At 32.6% G+C, this 20,620-nt stretch overlaps 1 protein-coding gene across 12 annotated transcripts in view; it reads right to left on the reverse strand.

Annotated features, from left to right (window-relative positions):
* sano (CABIT domain-containing protein serrano) overlaps positions 1–20,620 on the reverse strand; it is a 711,482-nt gene that overhangs the window by 132,097 nt on the left and 558,765 nt on the right. For 5 of the 12 annotated variants that reach the window (XM_073957415.1, XM_073957408.1, XM_073957405.1 and 2 more), the window contains one exon: positions 17,130–17,182. The gene's annotated coding sequence lies outside the window, so the exon portion shown is untranslated. Of the gene's footprint in view, positions 1–10,001; positions 10,479–10,636; positions 10,901–17,129; positions 17,183–20,620 lie in introns of those variants that run through there. The other 7 variants (XM_073957413.1, XM_073957403.1, XM_073957404.1 and 4 more) reach the window with 6 other exon arrangements.

Below are 20,620 nucleotides of genomic sequence, written 5' to 3' on the forward strand. Positions count from 1 at the left end.
GGACAGATGTCCGTCATTTGAATGGTTTAATCAGAAATCGAATAGCAATGTAAAAAACCTGTTTAGCTTCAACGTGTTTTTACCTATGTTTTTTCCTTTACGCGGTCGTAACTACCACGCAAATTAAATTTTTTTGCTAAATTTTTGAGCTTTGTACAAAAACATCTAAATTAATCCAGCAATAGTCATAGTTACTGGTAAACTACAATAGTTCGCGTATTATAATAGTGCAAACCTTGGCTTCATGGAAACTAAAAAATTTTGATACGGCAAAAAATGTGCCTCATCGAAATAATGGTTTTAGAGCCCAAGTATGTTTGTATGTCTGTATTTCCGATTTGAAGCAAATTTTAGGTATCGTAATATTTTGTCCAAACTTAGTTCAAGTTCGAAAATGGGCCATATCGGTCCCTTCCTTCGGGTACCTCCACCACAAAAGTTCAAAATTTTTCTGTAAAATGGTGTGGACGATAACTCAATTTGGTCCAAACTTTGCACATAGTATAATTCCTTCCCGATATAGATCGCGTTTGAATATGGACTATATCGGTCCCCTCCTTCGGGTACCTTCCACACAGAATTCTGATAAAGTGCAGTTTAAGAGCTCCACTCGAATCGTTTTGAATTTTTTAGTAGGTTGTCGTTGCGGCTCCCTTTATCTATCTATACATCCTGAGATATTGGCCTAAAAGCTCCAAGAAACCCTGACGGCACCAAACAAAATGACAAATACGCACGATAATTCTAGCACAGAGTTTATGATTGGTACAAACTTTGCACATCGTACTATTTCATCCAGTCATTTATCAAATTGGAATATGGACTATATCGGTTCTCTCCTTTGAGTACCTCCCAAACAAAAAACCACGTACTAAAATGGCTATTCTGCAATATAACTCTAAATTTTTTTGAAAAATTTCTTCCAAACTTAGTTTAACGTAAATTTATATTTGGAGTTCTCGATGAATTAAAACTTTGCTTGCTGAAAATTGTTGGTATATGTATGTATGTATGACAAGGATTCAGTAAGCCTCACATTACGATACCTACAGATTCCACGTACATATATTGAAGAAAAATCGTGATACAAAATCAATAAATTTTATTTACGCCATAATTATTATGTTTTTTTTTTGGTTCCGTCAGCACAGCTGACTTATACTTTTATACTTGTTTTGATAGATTTTAAGTTTGCCAAAGTTTGAACGAAATTGGAGTATCTTAACATGTGCCACTGGGGTCTCAAAGTTTCAATAGTAATTTGTATGGGGCCAAGGATGAATTTTTACGAAATTGCTTTAAAGGCCGTAATTATTGTCCAACCGATGAAACAAATTTACCATTTAATTTCTGTGGCTAAAAAGTAATCCTACAAAAATTGTAACAAATCAACAGAATTTTAATATAAGGCCATATTACGGGGTCCAAATTACCAAAAATTGGCTAAATATATGGTAACATGCGGCGCCTTCGTCACTGGGGTGGCTACGCCAGTGCCGATTTTCTCGAATACTACAAGTGCTATAAAAAATCCGTTAAAGGCAAAATTGTGAGTTTAATGAAGATCTATCATCTCCCAAAAGTTGGCAGTTGAGTCATAGGTATGATAGCGGACGCACGCTGTTTTGTGTTTTCAGGGTATTGGGAAAAATAATTATGGTAGGTATGTTTTGCGATATCTTCTTTATCTTTTGTGATATCAAAAACATTTTTTGTACCGTTAGAAGACAACTACTGAATAATATTAATCCCAATAATTCGCATGAAAAAAGCAATTACAAATGTCAATATATTAATATTATGAAGAATGTAAGGGGTGGGGCGCCTACGCCATGATAGGGCTGGGGTGGATTAATGTTAGAAATTTGTAATGTTTAGATTAAATTCTTTATGCCATAGATATACCACACTATAATGTGAATTTAAAATCAAATATTATCCTAAACGTATCTTGTTTTATTAATATTATGATTTTTGTACCTAAATTCAAGGTAACTAGTTCAATTAAGCACTAGAATCTGGTTCTTTTTGTAAATTTCAGAATCATTTTTGATTATTCAATAGAAAACATGTTCTTTTTTGCATAATGTTGATATTTAAGGCAGAAGTATGGTGAATTACAGTTTTAGAGTCCGTTGGAGAATGTTCAATATCGATGGCGAAGCTGCCCATGGGTGGGGAGGCTTCGCCACTTCTTAGACATTTTGTAAATTCTAAAATATAATATTTTAAAAACAAAATTATAACCATTTACATATCAATACTGATAGTCAAGATATGCTTATATTTTTACCAAAAATAATATTTGGAAAAACTTTCAAGGTGTCGATATGAGAACATTTTGAACAAAAACGTGGCGAAGGCGCCCCATGTTACCATATTATTAGAATCAATACCTTACCCGATTTTCATAAATTTTTGTAGGATTCGTTTTCTAGCCGTTTTCAATTTACTGGTAAAAATTTCTCATCGTTTGGACAATAATTGTGGCGAATAATGATAGCGAAGCCGCTCATATGTCTGATGAGCCTCTACCAAAGGCGAAACATGTCACATAGTGGTGGTTGTGTGGGTTCGAATCTTCGGTTTTCCTTTTTCACATGTAAAAATCACTGGTCATTAAGCTCGACTCTAACGAGAAATTAATTAAAAATAATTGTTGCCTTTAGAGCAATTTCGCGAAAATTCACCTTTGGCCACATACAAAATACTATGGAAAATTTGAGGCCCCAGTGGCACGTGTTAACATATTCGAATTATCTCAAACTTTGGCAACCTTAAAAACTGAATATTGTAGGTGGGTGCCGCCTAAAAAATCCAACATCGATTTTAATGAACCACAGTGTAATATAAATAATGACTTTTTGACCATTTTTTTAATGATTTCCTGTAGCGAGAATGAATGAACTTTTGCCTATTAACGACTAAAATAAAGTTCACTCCATTAAAGTATCGAAAAAAAATATTTCCAAATTTTATATTTGTAAAAGATTTTATGAAATAAAAAAATGTTTTTTTTTCTCAAAAAATTAATTATATTAATAACTAAGATAATTTTCTCCATTTAAATATTGAAAAAGGTAACGCGCAAATCAATTTTAATTTATATGATATATTAAATAATGTTATGTATAATATAAAACTATGTACATATGTATGTAAAGACTAGCATGTGCCCGCTACTTCGTTAGCGGAAGTGACACAATTATAAAGAAAATCTCAACATTAAAACTATTTTTTAATAGAAATTATTTTTGTTATTTCTGACCGATTTCTGAATTTAATATCCTAATTTTGTCTTCAACAGAAACTCATATGTTCAACAAACCAAACATTATTGAAAGAATTTTTGTTTTAATTTGAAATTGAAAATCAAAATTTTTACAAATTCATCGTTTGTAATCATTTTTTGTCTAACTGGATTTTAACGAAAGAAAATCTTTTGTGCGACACCTATTATGCGAAAACAAAATTATTAAAGAGACGTAAATCAGGATCGGTTGGTAGCTATAAAAATCAGTTGGTAGCCATACATTGTCGTTCCAATATATATTGGTTTACGATAATAACTAAACTACAAAATTTGAAATTGTTTGTGTTATTTTACGGTATTAAGAAATTATAGCATTTAATTTGACAAATATGTTGCCAACTAAGTACATAAGTAAGTAATAACAGTGAATAATAAGGATTTTTGTTATTGTTATTTTTTGTGGTTCCAGGAAGAATTTTGCAAAACCCGGCCTTATATCGCACATTTGCACCAACACACAGTACGAAATTTGGGAAGTTTAGTGGAACTTTAAGGGATTTTCAAAGTACATGAATTTAATTAAACTTTTATTGAATTCGTTAGCTAAGTACTCCACTGCAAATGGTCCATACTCAGTTTGCCGATTTACTTCACGAAACGACTTAAAAATGCACTTAAAGTTGCACTTTTGTTTTTTAATTTTTTTTTGTAAGAAATGTATTTTTGATTCATTAAAAATATGGAGTGGCGCGGACAAATGGTAAGTCAGTATGCCATGGTTTATTTTTCTTAATATTTTACAAAATAATTATGATATTTTACACTTTAAAAAAATGCAAAAAACCCTTATTGTTTTCGTGCAATTTTAGTCGGAAAGAAGTGATTTTTTGAAGTTTTCAAAATTTGTAATTTTTTATTTTCCGTGGTCATTTCAAAAGTGAATTACGTACATTCACATGTTAAGATATATATAATCTGAAAAATTGGATTCTCCTCTGTTCGCAAAGCTATAAAACTGGTGCGGTATCGCGCGGTCTTTGGAGATATTCAAGATTTTCTAAAAAGACATCGGGAATTTCATTCAGCTGCATTTTCCAAAAGAGGAAGGTAAACGCGACAATGAACGCCATTGTTGACTGTGTTTTGAAGAAATGGACTCACTAATTCTAACAATGATAATTTCTGTAAAATTAAGAGACCTCTCGCAATTTTTCATAATTTTGACCTCTAAATGTTGGTGATTTACATATAGTGCAACATTTTTAGATGCTGCGGTGCAAATACCAAAATACGTTTAAAATTGTAATGCAGTGCAGACCTGAACTTGACCTGAAAGACATTATTAACAAAATTAATGGTGCAGACCTGCTGAATGGACCAATAAACATTGTAGATACAAATGAAAACAAAAAATATTGACTTTTGTTAATTTTCTCGTTTAGAGTTAAGCTTGATGATCTGAAATTATTTGCAAGTGAAAAAGGAAAGCCAAGGACTCGAACCCACATAGTCACCAAATTACGTTACCTGGTTTCATTGGTGGTAAAGCAATGGCTTCTCTGTCCTAGAACTTATCGTTTTTCAAATGCAAATGTGTTTTTGTACATTAACGCGGATACTTGGCCACAGAAATGTCAAAGTCAGCGCAAAAAGCGTTTGTCATGAAGAATACATTTCTGTGGCCAAGTATCCGCGTTAATGTACAAAATCACATTTGCATTTGAAAAACGATAAGTTCTAGGACAGAGAAGCCATTGCATAGTCGATACGTCCGAAGATTTGCTTTACCACCAATGAAACCAGGTAACGTAATTTGGTGACTATGTGGGTTCGAGTCCTTGGCTTTCCTTTTTCACTTGCAAATAATTTCAGATCATCAAGCTTAACTCTAAACGAGAAAATTAACAAAAATCATTAAAAAAATGATCTTCGCCATAAAAAGGCAAAATTTCAAAAAATAAAAAACAGGCTGAGCCCGGCTGGGATTTGAACCCACGTCCTTGAAAAACATATCAAAAAATGTTGTCATGGCGTGTTAGCGTTCAAAGCCAACTCATAACTTCAAAGTCAGCGCAAAAAGCGTTTGTCATGAAGAATACATTTCTGTGGCCAAGTATCCGCGTTAATGTACAAAAACACATTTGCATTTGAAAAACGATAAGTTCTAGGACAGAGAAGCCATTGCATAGTCGATTCGTCCGAAGATTTGCTTTACCACCAATGAAACCAGGTAACGTAATTTGGTGACTATGTGGGTTCGAGTCCTTGGCTTTCCTTTTTCACTTGCAAATAATTTCAGATCATCAAGCTTAACTCTAAACGAGAAAATTAACAAAAATCATTAAAAAAATGATCTTCGCCATAAAAAGGCAAAATTTCAAAAAAAAAAAAAAAAAAAAAAAAATATTGACATTTTACTCCTTAATAGATGTGTAGGGTTGTGGGGCTTCACCCAGAAGTGGAACAGCTTTTGTGTGAGGAGGTTTTTTATTCGCTAAAATCTTAAAATTTACATTTGCATCAAAATCGGCTGCAATTTTTGTCTTTAACCTTTAAAATACCCAATATGAGGGAACCCGGCATGTGGGAGCTATTCCAAAACGCGAACCTATATTGAAAATATTTTGTACATAAGTTTTCAATCCGCTGAAAACCCAATATACCAATTTGCATCAAAATCGATTGAAAAATGAATGTAAAACGTAAAAACGGCAGGCACCGTTACATGAGCGCTGCAGGAAACCGCGGGTCTATGTGGCCCAATTTGAGCCCCACACTGTCCACTAATAAAAGAAACATTTGTGCAAAATTTTAGGAATCTACACCTTTTCATTTAAAAGTTATTAGTAAAGTTCCGCTAAAGTGCTCATATTTTGCAGTGTGCAACAGTGACCTACTGGTAAAATTTCAAGCTCCTAGCTTTTACATGAGCGCTACAGGAAACCGCGGGTCTATGTGGCCCAATTTGAGCCCCACACTGTCCACTAATAAAAGAAACATTTGTGCAAAATTTTAGGAATCTACACCTTTTCATTTAAAAGTTATTAGTAAAGTTCCGCTAAAGTGCTCATATTTTGCAGTGTGCAACAGTGACCTACTAGTAAAATTTCAAGCTCCTAGCTTTAGCCGTTTTAGCTGGGCGTTGATGATGAGTCAATCAGTCAGTCAGTCAGTCACTTATCACCAAACTCAAATACATATATAATAGATATGATAATACATTTAGTGAGAAGCAAACGGTTATGTCATTTTGGTTAATTGGTGTGCCTTAATTTCAGTTAAATATCTGTCAATAGTGTGCAAGATTTGTTTATCGAATCACTTTACAATAAAACTTTTATGTAATCTTAGGTAAAAACTCATCAAAATATCATGCAGGGATACGAGGTTGTAAAAAAGTCATAACCCTAATAAATAACCGAGTATGTATGGGGGTTTCTGAGTGAAATCGGACACTTTTTCAAGATGAGGTTTTTGATTTCCATTATTTTTTGCTATGGTGATGCCGCTCATCAGCAAAGCATTTAAGTATAATTTCAGAATTTTTTGACTAACGTTTCCAGAGATATAGCGCCTTGAAAAAGTCAAATTCTGTAAAAACTATGTACAAAAAAGTACTCATAAATTCTTTAATTTTTGCCAAAAAAATCTTTTTTTTTTGTATTTTTTGTTGTTTTATCAGCTATCTAATAAACAATAGAAAACAAATTCTGCACAATGGGCTTGGATGCAATTTTCGCGATTTAAAATTTAAAATCATTTTTTATCAATGATTGTACTCTTCGATTTTCTTGATTTTTTTTGTAAACTATTATTAATTACTAAAATTTTAAGACCTATTTGGTAGTGGGATTTGAAAGATTACTATTTTTTTTTTAATTTTTTAAAACTTGCCAATACAATTTTTCCTTTATACCAATGTGAAACATTTGTTACACTGTGCAACACTGAAAATGCAAACAACTTCTAGTGGTCATTTTCTGAAAGTACATATTGAGACTACAAAACCCCTATTTTGGTTTTGGGTTTTTAGATCGGTTTTGGATTTTGTGGCCTCATCTAAGCCGGGCTATAACGAACCTTTTTCCATTAATCCAGGCTTTATCTCAGAAACTAACAAGAATTTTGTTTTGCAGTCTTCAGCAATATTGTAGGCCTAAAGTAGTAGATTTTAATTGTCAAAGAGGCGAACTGGGAAAAACTGCATCTAGCGCATCAAAATACATCATTTCTGCAATTATGGCCAATAAAAGCTAAACTATTGACAGTTAAACAAAGTAACCTTTTGTAAAAATTGCCCAAATAATGTGCTCAGCAATTCTTCAAAACATTCCGAAACTGTAAAATATATATTTCATGTTGTTAAGGCGGCATTTCATATCATACTTTCTACAAAACATATTTCAAACAATGTTCACACAGGATGTTTATTCCCATATTTAAGACTTCAATGAATTGTTGATATATTTATCAAATATGCTAGAAATAAAGCGATAGACACATTTTACAACAATATAATGTTCCTTAAAATTGTGTACTAGTTTCCAGCGAATATTTTTCTCAAAGATAACGCTACGAATAAATTAGCGGTTTAGGAGATATGGTGCGAAATATATACAAATTATGGAATTTTTATATATTATTAAATTTGAGGCAATAAATGCAGTTATTCGAGTTCATTATTCCTCCAAATATGTTGTTCCTGTTCTTATCTACAAATTTGCTGCGGATGTCATGGAAAAATTCGTATTGGTTTCGGAGATATAGCCACTATTTGCTTTAAAAAATCAATATTTAATCATGTTTAGATACGGCCATAAAATCTGAACCCGATCTAACAAAACAAAACCCAAAGAAGGTTTTTGTCAATATGGTCTGTGCTTTCATTAAAACCGCATTATAACTTGTTTGCACGAATTAACCTTGAAAATGTTGCACAGTGCTATTTTACCAAAAAAAAAAAAATAAATTTTTCAACATTTGGGAATTTATCTTAAACATCTTAAAAAATTCGTCGTTTTTCGAATTTGAAAATCGTTAAGCTGTTATTGTACCAGCCGGACAATAAATTAACTAAATTGTTGATCAAAAGACTACAATTATATGAATGGGCATCCTAGACGAGTAATCTACCAAATTTTAAAGTGATATTTTCATCAGAAAATAACTATTTAAATACGAAAGAGGATTTGAATTTGAGATATTAAGTGGCCAAAGTTATCGCGGGCACAAAAAGCTTCATTCAGTAATACGCACTAATGCTGGTACAGTAATTGCAAAACCATTCTTTAAATCGCACAATGAAGACGTTTTTAAGATTTTTAAGCTATATTCCTAAATAAAACATTAAAAAAATATTTATAAATGAATCTATTTATTTTGTTGGTAAAATAAAATAATAAAGGAAAAAATGTAGTGACAAATTTTAAAAAATTAAGAAAAAAAGTATTCTTTCGATTCCCACTACCAAATATGTCTTAAAATTTTAGCAATTAATCGTAGTTTTATACAAAACAAAAAAAAAAAAAAAATCAAGAAAATCGAATAGTACAATCATTGATAAAAATTGAATTAAATCTCGCATCCAAGCCCACTGTGCAATTTTTTTTCTATTTTTTATTAGATAGCTGATATAAAAAAAAAACAAAAAATAGAAAAAAGATTTTTTTCTATTTCGACCAATATTAAAGAAGTTATGAGTATTTCTGTGCACATACTTTTTACAGAATTTTACCTTATCAAGGCGCGATATCCCTGGAACCGTTAGTCAAACAATGTCTGAAAATATACCAAAATGTTTTGCTGATGAGCAGCATCACCACTGCAAAAATAAAGAAAATCTTAAACCAACTTTTTAAAAAGTTTTCGATTTCACTCAGAAATCCCCGTAGTTATATTAATTAGGTAGGTTTTTTTCAGAGCAATATCCATTAAATAATATTAAAAATACTTGCGTAGGTTGCATTTATGATACGGTTTACGAAAAGATTACACTATAATGATGAACATATAGTATTAATTTTGAGTTTAACGCGGTTTAATAAAAATTTCAAATAATTTCAATTCATTATTTTTGACATATAATTGACACATAAATCACTTGTTTTTAATTTTTCTGGTATGTTATTTATATTTTATTTTTTGGCAGTTATTTTTTTCCATAACATAAAAATTCAACATTTTTTTAACAAAAAATAGTTGTTATAATAATATTCCAAGTTATTTGTTGGGAACACAATGCGTGCATGCACTTTGCATACAATTTATCGTACACATTCATTTAATTTACTTCTTCTTATTTATTTATTTATTTTTTTTTGAAAGAAAGTGATGTTTAATTTGATTGTATTTAAGCCATAAATGCGCTTTTGTTAAATTTTTTTCCAATTGGTATATTCCTTGGGGATGGTGAAAGAGTGTAAAACGCGTTTGTTGCTTAAGTCTTTTGTTTTTTCATATCGTTCACTTCAGCTTGAGCTGGTTATCAGCTTAATTTTTTAACTTGTTTGCAATTTTCATTAAACTTATATTGCCCATTAAATCTCAAACATAATTTAATGCAATTTTTGTCAACATCTTTCTGTGGAGATAATTTACACTTACAATAAGGTATTTAATAAATCTTTTATTTTTCCACAATTTTTATGAGATTCGCACAAAGTAAATTATTTGATTTTTATGTGTGTTTTCAATTTTATTTTTTTTTTGCATTATTTAATTTTTCAACAAAATTTCTCCCATCACTCACTTTATTGCCTTTAATTTCTTCGCTACGACTTAACTCGTCAACTTATTATTTTCTTCTTCTTATAATTCGTTTGACACTCTTTAAATTCTTTTACACAAAATTTCCGTCCGGTTTTTTAGTTACCGCAACCGCAATGAATGCTTTAATACACATTAATAAAATGGATTCTGAGTGAAGACTAAACCGACAGAACAACTGCTGACATTAGTTTGGCTGACTGGTTGGTCGGTTGGTTTGTTGGCTGTTTGGCAGACAGATAAGGTATTAACATTTTTCATTCGTTGTTGTCTTCTGCTTCTGATTATTCTTCTTCGTCGTCGTCGTTGTTAATGTTGTCGACGTAGTCGCTGTCGTTTGGTTGCCAGCAAACAGCGACAACAGCGGTGACGACAACAATAACAAATAACACCAACAACACTTTTGGAGGGGGGAAAGGGGAGGGGGGGTTATTGTTGTTTTAGTTCTGATGATTATTAGCTGTGATGATAATAATGATGATGTTGATATTCTTCTATACAACAACAACATAAACTTCAAATAACATAACACACATCACTAATGTTTTATACACTGGCTTAGGAACGCGTTTAAAAAATCGTAACACGAAACATGTACAAGATTACAACAAATATTACCAATGATAATATTGGCCTTACATTTGATGACGATTAAACAACGGCGATGACGTCGCACCAATGCGAAAAAATACCAAAGCACAAAAAACAAAACAACATTCAACCAAAACAAACGTTTATGCGCTTTAGGAACCGAGTGTCGTACGTTGTCGAAGTGAACCAAGTAAAACACAAAATTATAATGCCGATAGCAAAAGAATCAATGAAGCTTAACCACCGCACAACGGATGCCAAGCTAACGTTCGATCAATACACTCGCTCACTGGGCTCATATGTTGATGACGGCGACGACGTCGTGACTGAGAGAACCCCTGCGTTGCGCCACTGCTTAGGAATGTCAAGTGATGTCGTTTTCATTTCATTTATGATTATATCTAGCCATAGGCTTTGTTGGCTATAACCAGCAGACACATGGCTTTGTTGTGTTATTTTTTTGTGCTGTTTTATAAAAGTCGTCAAACTTTTTGTGTTGCTATTTTTGTTTTGTCGTGCTTTTTTCGTTTTATAAAACTGCTATGCGCACGCTCAGCAGCAGATACGTTTCGTTGAAGTTTAGCGTCACTGCTTCCTGGTTTATTCTCTTGGTTAAAACACTCTCTGTCTCTCTTTTGGTCTGTTAAATGTTGTTAACAGTCGACTGTTAACAAAACCAGTCTTTTGTCATAAATTGTTTTCTTGTCTTGTGTTTTGGTTTTGTTGTTGCTGTCTTTATATTTTTCTTCTCCCCCATTAAGTCTTGTATGGTTGTTTTTTTTTTCGTCAGTCGTTTATTGCAATGTCGTTGCTATTGCTCTTATTGTTGCTGTTGTTGTAATTTCTCAGTTTTGTTTTGAGCTTGAATTTCTAAGCAATTGTTTGATTTTGTCGATAAAAATCTTAATATTTCATTTAACACGGCTGCTGTTGTGGCTGGCTGCTTTCTTTGGACCATCTGATATGGATGCACATACGCACAAACATTCACACACATACTCACATAATACATATGCTTATATTCCTAAATAGTAGACTATTTGTTTTTGGACTAATCCAAATTGTTAACTCACTCTTGAAATTTCCATTTAATTGCAGTTTTGTTCACTATCAGTGTTTCTCAAATATGAATTGTTTGCAGGCCGAATATCATCGAATTAGTAATGGGTAGACACAGTATCAAGAAAATGGCTATGTGGTATCCCTTGCATGACTATGTGGTATCCGAATTTTGACATTTAGTACAGATATTTTTTAAGAATATATTTTCGAAATATTTACTTTTCAATAAAAAGTGTTTTATTGTAAAATTTTATTTGCAGTTCAACGGTTAGTTGATAAATTTGAGACCTTTTACGAAGTGATGAACCGTTTCTTTAATGCATTACAAATATTTTTTTACAACCAAAAATATGTACATTATTTTGCTCCCAAACATATATGTACATATGTTTGTTTTGTTTGCACCCAAGCCTATATGTATTTGTTTCTGCCTAAACATATATTTGTTTGCAGGACCCAAACATATGTTATGTTAGGGACTGTTGCCAACATATATACATATGTATCTTTCTTGCAAAATTTGGGCAAGATCCAAACAAATATTTGTTTGGGGCTGACTGTTTGGATCCAAACATAATTTTTTTGTGTCCAAACACATATATGTTTGCAACACTTTGTAACATATCTCAATTTTATTTGTTTGTGTACCAACAAATGTACCTCAAGACCTAAATGGTCTGTATCGGACATCTCCCTCACAAAAGTTCCAAATTTATGCTGGTGTGCAGTATAGAGGCTGTTCGAGGATAGTTTTGAACTCCTTGTAGTCATGTTTAATGGTTCAAAAGCTCTAAATAATCCTTCTGTAACGAACTTAAATGGCCACGATAAGTCAAATAAGTGACTGACATTGGTCTAAATTTTGCACGCATTGGTATTTTGGTGGATCAAAGCAACATTCCTGGTATACACAGAGGTTAGTTTTTTTTCTGTTGACTTGAAGTTTGTAAGGTAAAAATTTAAATTTAGTTTTTAATAACACATCTGTAAACAAAAGCTTTACAAAATATGGTTGATGCCGGGAGCAAGCATAATTTAGCAACTGTTATGATAATTAATAATTAAAATATTACTTTAACCATAATTTAAATTTGTTAATTCACCTAAATTACTAAAATTAAAAAAAATCCATTATAGTTTTAAGTTCACTTGTAAATGTTTTAAATTCTTTGTTGCATTGCATGTTTTTTATGAGTCTCAATAAACTTTAACTTTAACTTTTGCAAATTATAATTTTTCTCTCAAAGGTACATATAGTTCCAAGAAGGTCCGTATCGGACAACAACTATGGAAGTCTTTCTCACAGTCTTTATAGTTCTGATTACAATTTGAAATTATAACTCTGATTAAAGTTTTAGAAATTTTGAAGAAAATTGTAGAGTTATCTTGCACACTAGCCATTTAAGTATGTGCCGGGAGGGCACAGGATGTATAGACTATGGACTGGTATGGGGTTTAAACCCACTATTTCGATGAGGCACATTTTTGGTCGTATCTTTAGCCTAAAGATACGGAACTAGCCCTTATTTGACATTTACAAATAGTCAACATAGATCCACCGAAAATAACCAACGTAGATCCACAATTTGATATAGCTCCCATATAAAGGTACCCCCTGATTCAACACATGTTTATAGTATAAATTTATGTTTATGGTATAAACTTTATACCCTCCACCATAGTATAGAGGGTATATTAAGTTTGTTTTTTTTTTCGTTTGTAACGCATTGAAATATACATTTGCGACCCTATAAAGTATATATTCTTGATTAGGATAAAAATCTGAGTCGATATAGCATTGTCCGTCTGTTGTAAGCACTCTAGCGTCCGCAATAATTGAGATAGAGCGCTAAATCCACGTGTCATTTTTCCATAGGCAGGTCAAGTTCGGCCCACGTTTTGGTAACGGTACCTCCCGATTTCGGTATTTTGAGGATTTTAGCCACATTTTTGAGCGAACTACCTGTAATCTAACATTTGCAATTTCCTGTGGTCACAAAATACCTCCACCAAACAATTTTCAACATAGGTCTTCGTTATGGTATAGCCCCCTTATATCGGTACCTCCCGATTTTGGTATTTTGAGGATTTTAGCTACATTTTTGACCGAACTACCTGTAATTTAACATTTGAGGTTCCCTGTGGTCACAACAACATCTCCACCTAAAATTGTCAATATGGGTCCATGTTTTGGTATAGCCCCCCAATAACTGTACCTCCCCGTTTCCGATATTATGAGGATATTAGCTACACTTTTAAACCTCTTTTTTGCCATTTGTGGCTCATAACGGTCACAACACCTCTCCACTGAGAATTGTCAATATAGGTCCATGTTTTTGGTATAGCCCCCATATAAAGTTACTCCCCGATTTTAAGTGTGTTGAAGAGTTTAGATACATTTTTAGCTACCGCCCGATTTTCGGTATTTTGAGGATTTTAGCTAAATTTTTTGACCGAACTACCTGCAATATAACATTTGAGGCTAGCGCCCCAAAACAATTCCACCAAAAATTGTCAACATAGGTCCAACTTTTGGTATATCACCCATATAACGTTACCTCACGATTTTCGGTATTTTGAGGATTTAACTACATTTGTTGACCGAAGTATCTGTAATTTGACAGATACTTTGGTCACAAAACATCTCCCAAAAACTTTCAATATATGTCCACGTTTTGGTATAGCTCCCATATATCGGTACCTCCCGATTTTCGGTATTTTGAGGATTTATCTACATTTTTTAAACAAGCTACCTGTAATTTGACATTTGCGGTTGTCTGTGGTCACAAAATATATCCACCTAAAATTTTAAATATGGGTCCATATTTTGGTATAGCCCACCCCCCTATAATGGTACCTCCTGATTTCCGATATTTTGAGGATATTAGGTAAATTTTTAAACCGAACATTCTCTTTTTTGCGATTTGAGGTTTACAGCGGTCACACCACCTCTCCACAGAGAATTGTCAATATAGGTCCATGTTTTTGGTATAGTCCCCATATAAAGTTACTCCCCGATTATAGGTGTGTTGAAGAGTTTACCTACATTTGTTGGCCGAACTATCTGTAATTCGACATTTAAGATTCCCAGTGGTCACAAAACTTTTCCACCAAAATTTGTCAGCAAATGTCCACCCTTTGATATAGCCCCATATAAAGTTGCCGATCGATTGAAAACAGTTTTATATAAATTTTTTACCTTATTTAGGCAAAATATCTTCACCTAAACTTGTAAAAAGGAAACAAATAATTATTCTAATTTAGTTCAGAATATATTATGGTGGAGGGTAGAAAAAGTTCGGCCGAACTTAACACTTTTTTACTTGTTTAAATTAGATTAGATAATTTAGGCACTTAGGGTATAAGTGGTAAAAAATTTTGCACCTAAAATTGTGGACAGGATACTTTCCTGTAATTATACAATTTTAGTAAAGAATATTTTATATTGGAGGATATAAAATGTTCGGCTCGGCCGAACTTAGCGACTTTTTACTTTATATTATTGAGATGAACACAATGAACCACATATCTCGACATGAAGTGAAGTCTGCAACAAAGGGCAGCTTTGCTTTCTATAGCCTATACCCAGCAAAATAAATTGGGAATCGTGCAGTGTATATTAGTGCTTTCACAGAATTTTTTTAAACAGTTCTAACAGAGGCGTGATAATGGCACGGCATTCCAAACATTTTAAGGGATGACCCCCACTTTTAAAGCCGAATTTAAGCCATTTTTCATGATTTTTTCCAAGAAAACTGTAAAAGTTTTTTAGTAGATGTTTTTCATCTGAAAGAGCACATCTTAATCTACTTTACTTGTTGAAAAATATTATGTAGTTTTGTGGCAATATTCTGTCTACTAAACCCCGTTTTTATTAAAGCGTTTTGTGGTGCCAACTATAGGTCGAAAACTAATAAACCGATCGTCACATATTTTTTATAGGCTTATAAAGAACATAAAGACCTAGTCCTTCATTGATCGATTTTTTAAACAAATTTAGGTTTTACAGAAATGGTGGAACTAAAAAGTCATAATGTAAATTTTTGGCTTAAAAACGGGCATTAAAAAAATAAAATCGATAGATGAAGGACTAGTTTTTGATGTCCTTGATAAGCCCACAAAATTATATATATTCATTAGTTTTTGAGCTAGAGTTGGCACAGTTTTCAAAATGTAATTTCTATGCTATATAAAAATCACAACCAGTCGATCAGCTTGAAAGTTTTACCTCATATTCTATGCTATTTATACTTTAAAATAAGCCAATAATTTTTTTTTTGATTTTCTGAAATTTACAAGTGATCCCTTAATCCATTTCACCCATAAGTGTCATAAGTGCCGAAATTTTCCATCGTTATACAACCGCTAATGTGTGCAATATTGGGGATTTTTCTTACGTCATTTACTTTTTGCGTCCTTTGCAGCAAAAATGCAGTGAAATTACGTCACCACATTGCCTGCGTGGGTAGATATGAAATGTTTTTATTTCGATCCATATGACATTGACAGCTAGTGTAAACAACCTCTTAACAAACCGAAGCGATCGTTATATATTCTTGTGGGCTTATTTAGAACATAAAGATCTAGTCCTTCATCGATCGATTATTTAACAAATTTTTGGTTTCATATAATGGATATAACGTTTTACAATGGTGTATACTCTACCTATATCTTAATTTTTAATAATAGAAGTTTTAATACAACCGAGTAACATCCATTCATTTTAGTTTTTGGTTTCCGATGCAATTCGTTTTAACCAATTTGGGAATCTCTGTCCAGTTAAGATATTAAAGACAATTTTATGGCCCTTGTTTGGAGTTTACTAAAGCATCATCCTCAGTTATTTTTATTTGACTTAATTTTAATCAGACCATTTATGGTTGTCGAACATTCCCAGCTCTCATCGTTCGCACACAAAAACTTCTATAAATTCTACGATTCCCCTTTTTGGTGGCTCTGTTTTTGTTTTAATTGCTTGAAAAGTGAAATGATTTCATTTCATTTAATTTCTATTCTTATCTTTCTCTCACTTAGTCAGTCGACTTAGTTTGTAGTTGATGATGCCGAAAAGTGTAATATTTAATCATGGTTTGTGTTTTACTTTATGACTTGAGGAGGAATAATAATAAGCAAAACAAAAAGATTTCGATTCCGATTCTGTAACTATACCAACAGCAGAAGTTACAGCCACAATGGTAGCGGCAGCAGCAGCGGATTGTATTTAATTTAGTTTTGTTTTCTTAGAATAATTGTGGGTTTCGTCAATATAATTGTTATTTTTCTCACCGAATTCATTTCACGGCAAATTGCGGGTTGCATTACATTAACATGGGTGAGAACTTCTTGTTGGTTTTTCTTTTATGTAATATTTTTGTGTTTTGTTGCTGTTGTCGTTCTTGTTGTTGTTTGATTGTTTGTTGTATATTCGAAATGAACATTAAAATTCTTGAATTCTTACCTTGTGGTAGCTGCTTGCTAACCGTGTGGAGATTTTCTTTTGTGCTTGTAGTTCTGTAAGACAAAGAAGATAAGAGAGAAGTGGTGAGGGCAAGATAAATGATAAGTATAATTAAATTAGTAATTTAGTTCCAAATATAAAATTTCGAATTAACTATGCTTGAATGCAATGAAAGGGTCAGAGCAGAAACAACAAATAAAAATAATAACATTTCCTCAGGGAACAAGAACTGTGAGATATACAAAAATATTTTAAAAATAATTGATTCTAAAATGAATCACTAAAAAATTGGTGCTGTCTTTTGTGTGCAAGGTGTCTTTGTTCCGGCGGCTCACAGGAAAACAGTCATGTAAAATATGGAATTTTGTTTTAATTGATCCCTCTTTTTTTGGGAAAGGTGCAGTAATTCCAAATTTCCAATAAATTTACATACATATGCATATATGTATGTTAATATTATTTTCATCACTGCTAAAAATCCAATTCTTATTCATTGGGAATACCTCATCAAATATGTATTAAAAACTTTGCATTCAAACTAGTTACAATGAATTAGTACGTCAATGACGATGAGGCCGATAACTTAATGAATAAAACCACAAACGAGTTCTTGGTCATGATCTCAATACCAACAGGCAATGAGTCAAGAATGTTTAAAAGAACAAGTGAAAATAACGCAGAATTCTTTTCTTTTCAAAATTTCCATAATGAATTTGTTGTGTTCTGATAACCTCAATAAAAGCTTTTAATCATTTGGGATCATACACGGAATAAAGCCCCGGAGTGAAACAAAAGACAAACACTTTAAATGTAAGATAACCTTATACAAATACTTGTACATATGTATATATGTAAGCCTCGGGATAGCAAATTAATTTTGTGTAAACAATTAAGTGTCAACTTAATCTTTGTCATATTGACAAGTTACAACCAAAAATTAATGAATATACAAATTTTAAATATGTAAAATCGAGAGATATATGGGTTTCATACCAATATATGAACCAATATTGATGCGTGAAGGTTTTCTACCCATTAAGAATCTGAAATACCAAGCTACAGCCTCTGTTGTAGACAAATCCTTTAAGAGACTTCAGATCGGGCGGTATAGTTTTCCTTCCAATCTGAGAACATGCAATACGAAATAACAGCAACTTCGGTCGGGGAAAAACCTTTAAATGGAGGTTATACCAAAATGTCAACCTTTGTTTGTCTACAATTTTTGTGAATAGATTTTTTAAAGTTTTTTGTTGGAGAAATTATTGAAAAATAACTTCGGTGGATAATATCCACAAACAAGAAGCAAGGGAATTGATGAGATTCTGTGGCGAGAATCGAAAGTATAGTCTTCCCTGCCTTATCCCTTGGAGAACAATGCCAAATTTTCTCCACTAATAAATTAGTTGTTTAAAACAACAACAATGTGATCAAGGCAGGCTACTTTGAAAAACAAATTTGCAAAAGCTATCGCAATAATAAACGCCACCAATGATTATTTTAAACTTTAATTTTAAAATAATAGCTGTTTTGTGAGGGTCCGTGATATTAGACTGGTTTTAACTCAAAGGGAAAAAATCGATGTCGGATTTTTTTATGCAGCACCCCCTTAAAGTCGTTAGTTATGTCGCGCTACAGACCACATTCATTTTCCAATCGATGAAAAAATTTTACCAGATAAATGCTGTGGCTGCATAAAAAATCCGACTTCGGTTTTTTAAAACCACCCTAGTGGGTATACCTAACTTTTCGCGTGGAAATTTTCCGATCTCTTGGAACCTTAAATGTTCAATTACTGCTATTTTAGCGTTTTAGGTAAGAATATCAGGAGGTACCGTTCTATAGGGGCTGGATCTATACGTAAAAATGTCTTGGGAAAAGTTTAGTGGCTTCAAAGACGACTAAATACAAAATTTCAGCCATTTTCTAAAAGGTTGAAGATACTGAAAATCGGGCGGTACTGTTCCATCGGGGCTAGACCAAAACGTGGACCCGTACTGACAAATTTCTGGAAGATGGTTCGGCAGCCCTAAAGAAGACTAACTGCTAAATTTCGGTGTGATAATCTTGAAAATACCGAAAATTGGGCATCACAAATTTCATGGGTAAAGTTTTGTGAATAATTTTTGGTAGAAATGTATTTTAGCCTCCAGAAATACTAAAACCAACTTACACCTAATTAAATTGACGCGTCGCGTTATGCGGAGCCTTAAGTTGGGGCTATATCAAAACGTGAACCTTTATAAAAAAATAAAAATTCGCAGCTTGCCGGGCTCATGAGGTTTGAACCTGAATGAAGTGGATGAATTTTCACGATCTGTGGGCTACATAGTCAATATACATATCAAATTATGCGTAAACGCGAGTACTTTAATCCTATTATTGGTTTTTTGAAATACCCTAATGGGCGTCCCAGTTAAATCAAAAATTCAAAAAACTCCTAAAACCCGGCTTCATAATGTCAGCATCCATAAAAGGTGGATGCAGTGGAAATTTTGAAAAGCGATACATTAGAAGTGTAATCCTCATTTTGTATTCTTCTACTTTTACTTTGGACAGATGTCCGTCATTTAAATGGTTTAGCCAGCAATCGAATAGCAACGTAAAAAACCTCGTTAGCTTCAACGTGTTTCTATCTATTTTTATTAATTTACGCGGTCCTAACTTCCACGCAAATTAATTTTTTTTTTTTGCCAAATTTTTCAGCTTTGTATAAAAACACTTCATTTAATCCAGCAACAGTCATAGTTACTGGTTAACTACAATATTTCACGAATTATAATAGTGCAAAACTTGGCTTCATGGAAACTAAATTTTGTTGGTTTTCACTCATATACACTCATTAGCCTAGATACTTAGGGTTGTATTTATTGAAAAATGATTCTGGAAAGACAGATACTAAGTTGACTTTGATTTTAGAAATACATTATATCTGCTAATTTGCAATAATGTTCGTATACATAGAAGTTTTTAAACTCTACCTTTGTCTAGTCAATTTATCTGATATGCCTGATGAGCTGAATAACCACCAGTGCACAATAGTTCAGAATTGTTTTTTTCCTGGTCAAAACTCTATAAATTTTGAACACATAGAGATATTATCCGGTGTATCAAAAGCGATAAAATTTGGTCTAGTAGTTGCAGTGCAGGGACGTATGCAGGATTTGGACCGATACAAAGTTTTATGCTATTTTAAAAAAATTATGACGGGTTTCTCTAAAATAATTTTTATTTTTGGAAATTACAAATGAGAACTTATATTGTTCTGAGGATGTACTGTAATGAAAATGTACTTTATTAGCAAGTTCTCTAAGAAATACTGACAAATGTTTTGTTTGACTACTCTTTTTGAGAGAAACTTCCATTAAAATCTGAATTACTTCTTTCTTCTGTAGTGAATATAAAGGTTTTGAAGCATTAAACTCATACTGTATCCACAAAAATACGAGTTCAGTATTGTGTGGATTAGAAGTGCATGAAATGACATGCCTATT

Source organism: Musca autumnalis, unplaced genomic scaffold, assembly GCF_047663935.1.
Source record: "Musca autumnalis isolate F117 unplaced genomic scaffold, ASM4766393v1 scaffold_5, whole genome shotgun sequence".
Lineage (NCBI taxonomy): Eukaryota > Metazoa > Arthropoda > Insecta > Diptera > Muscidae > Musca > Musca autumnalis.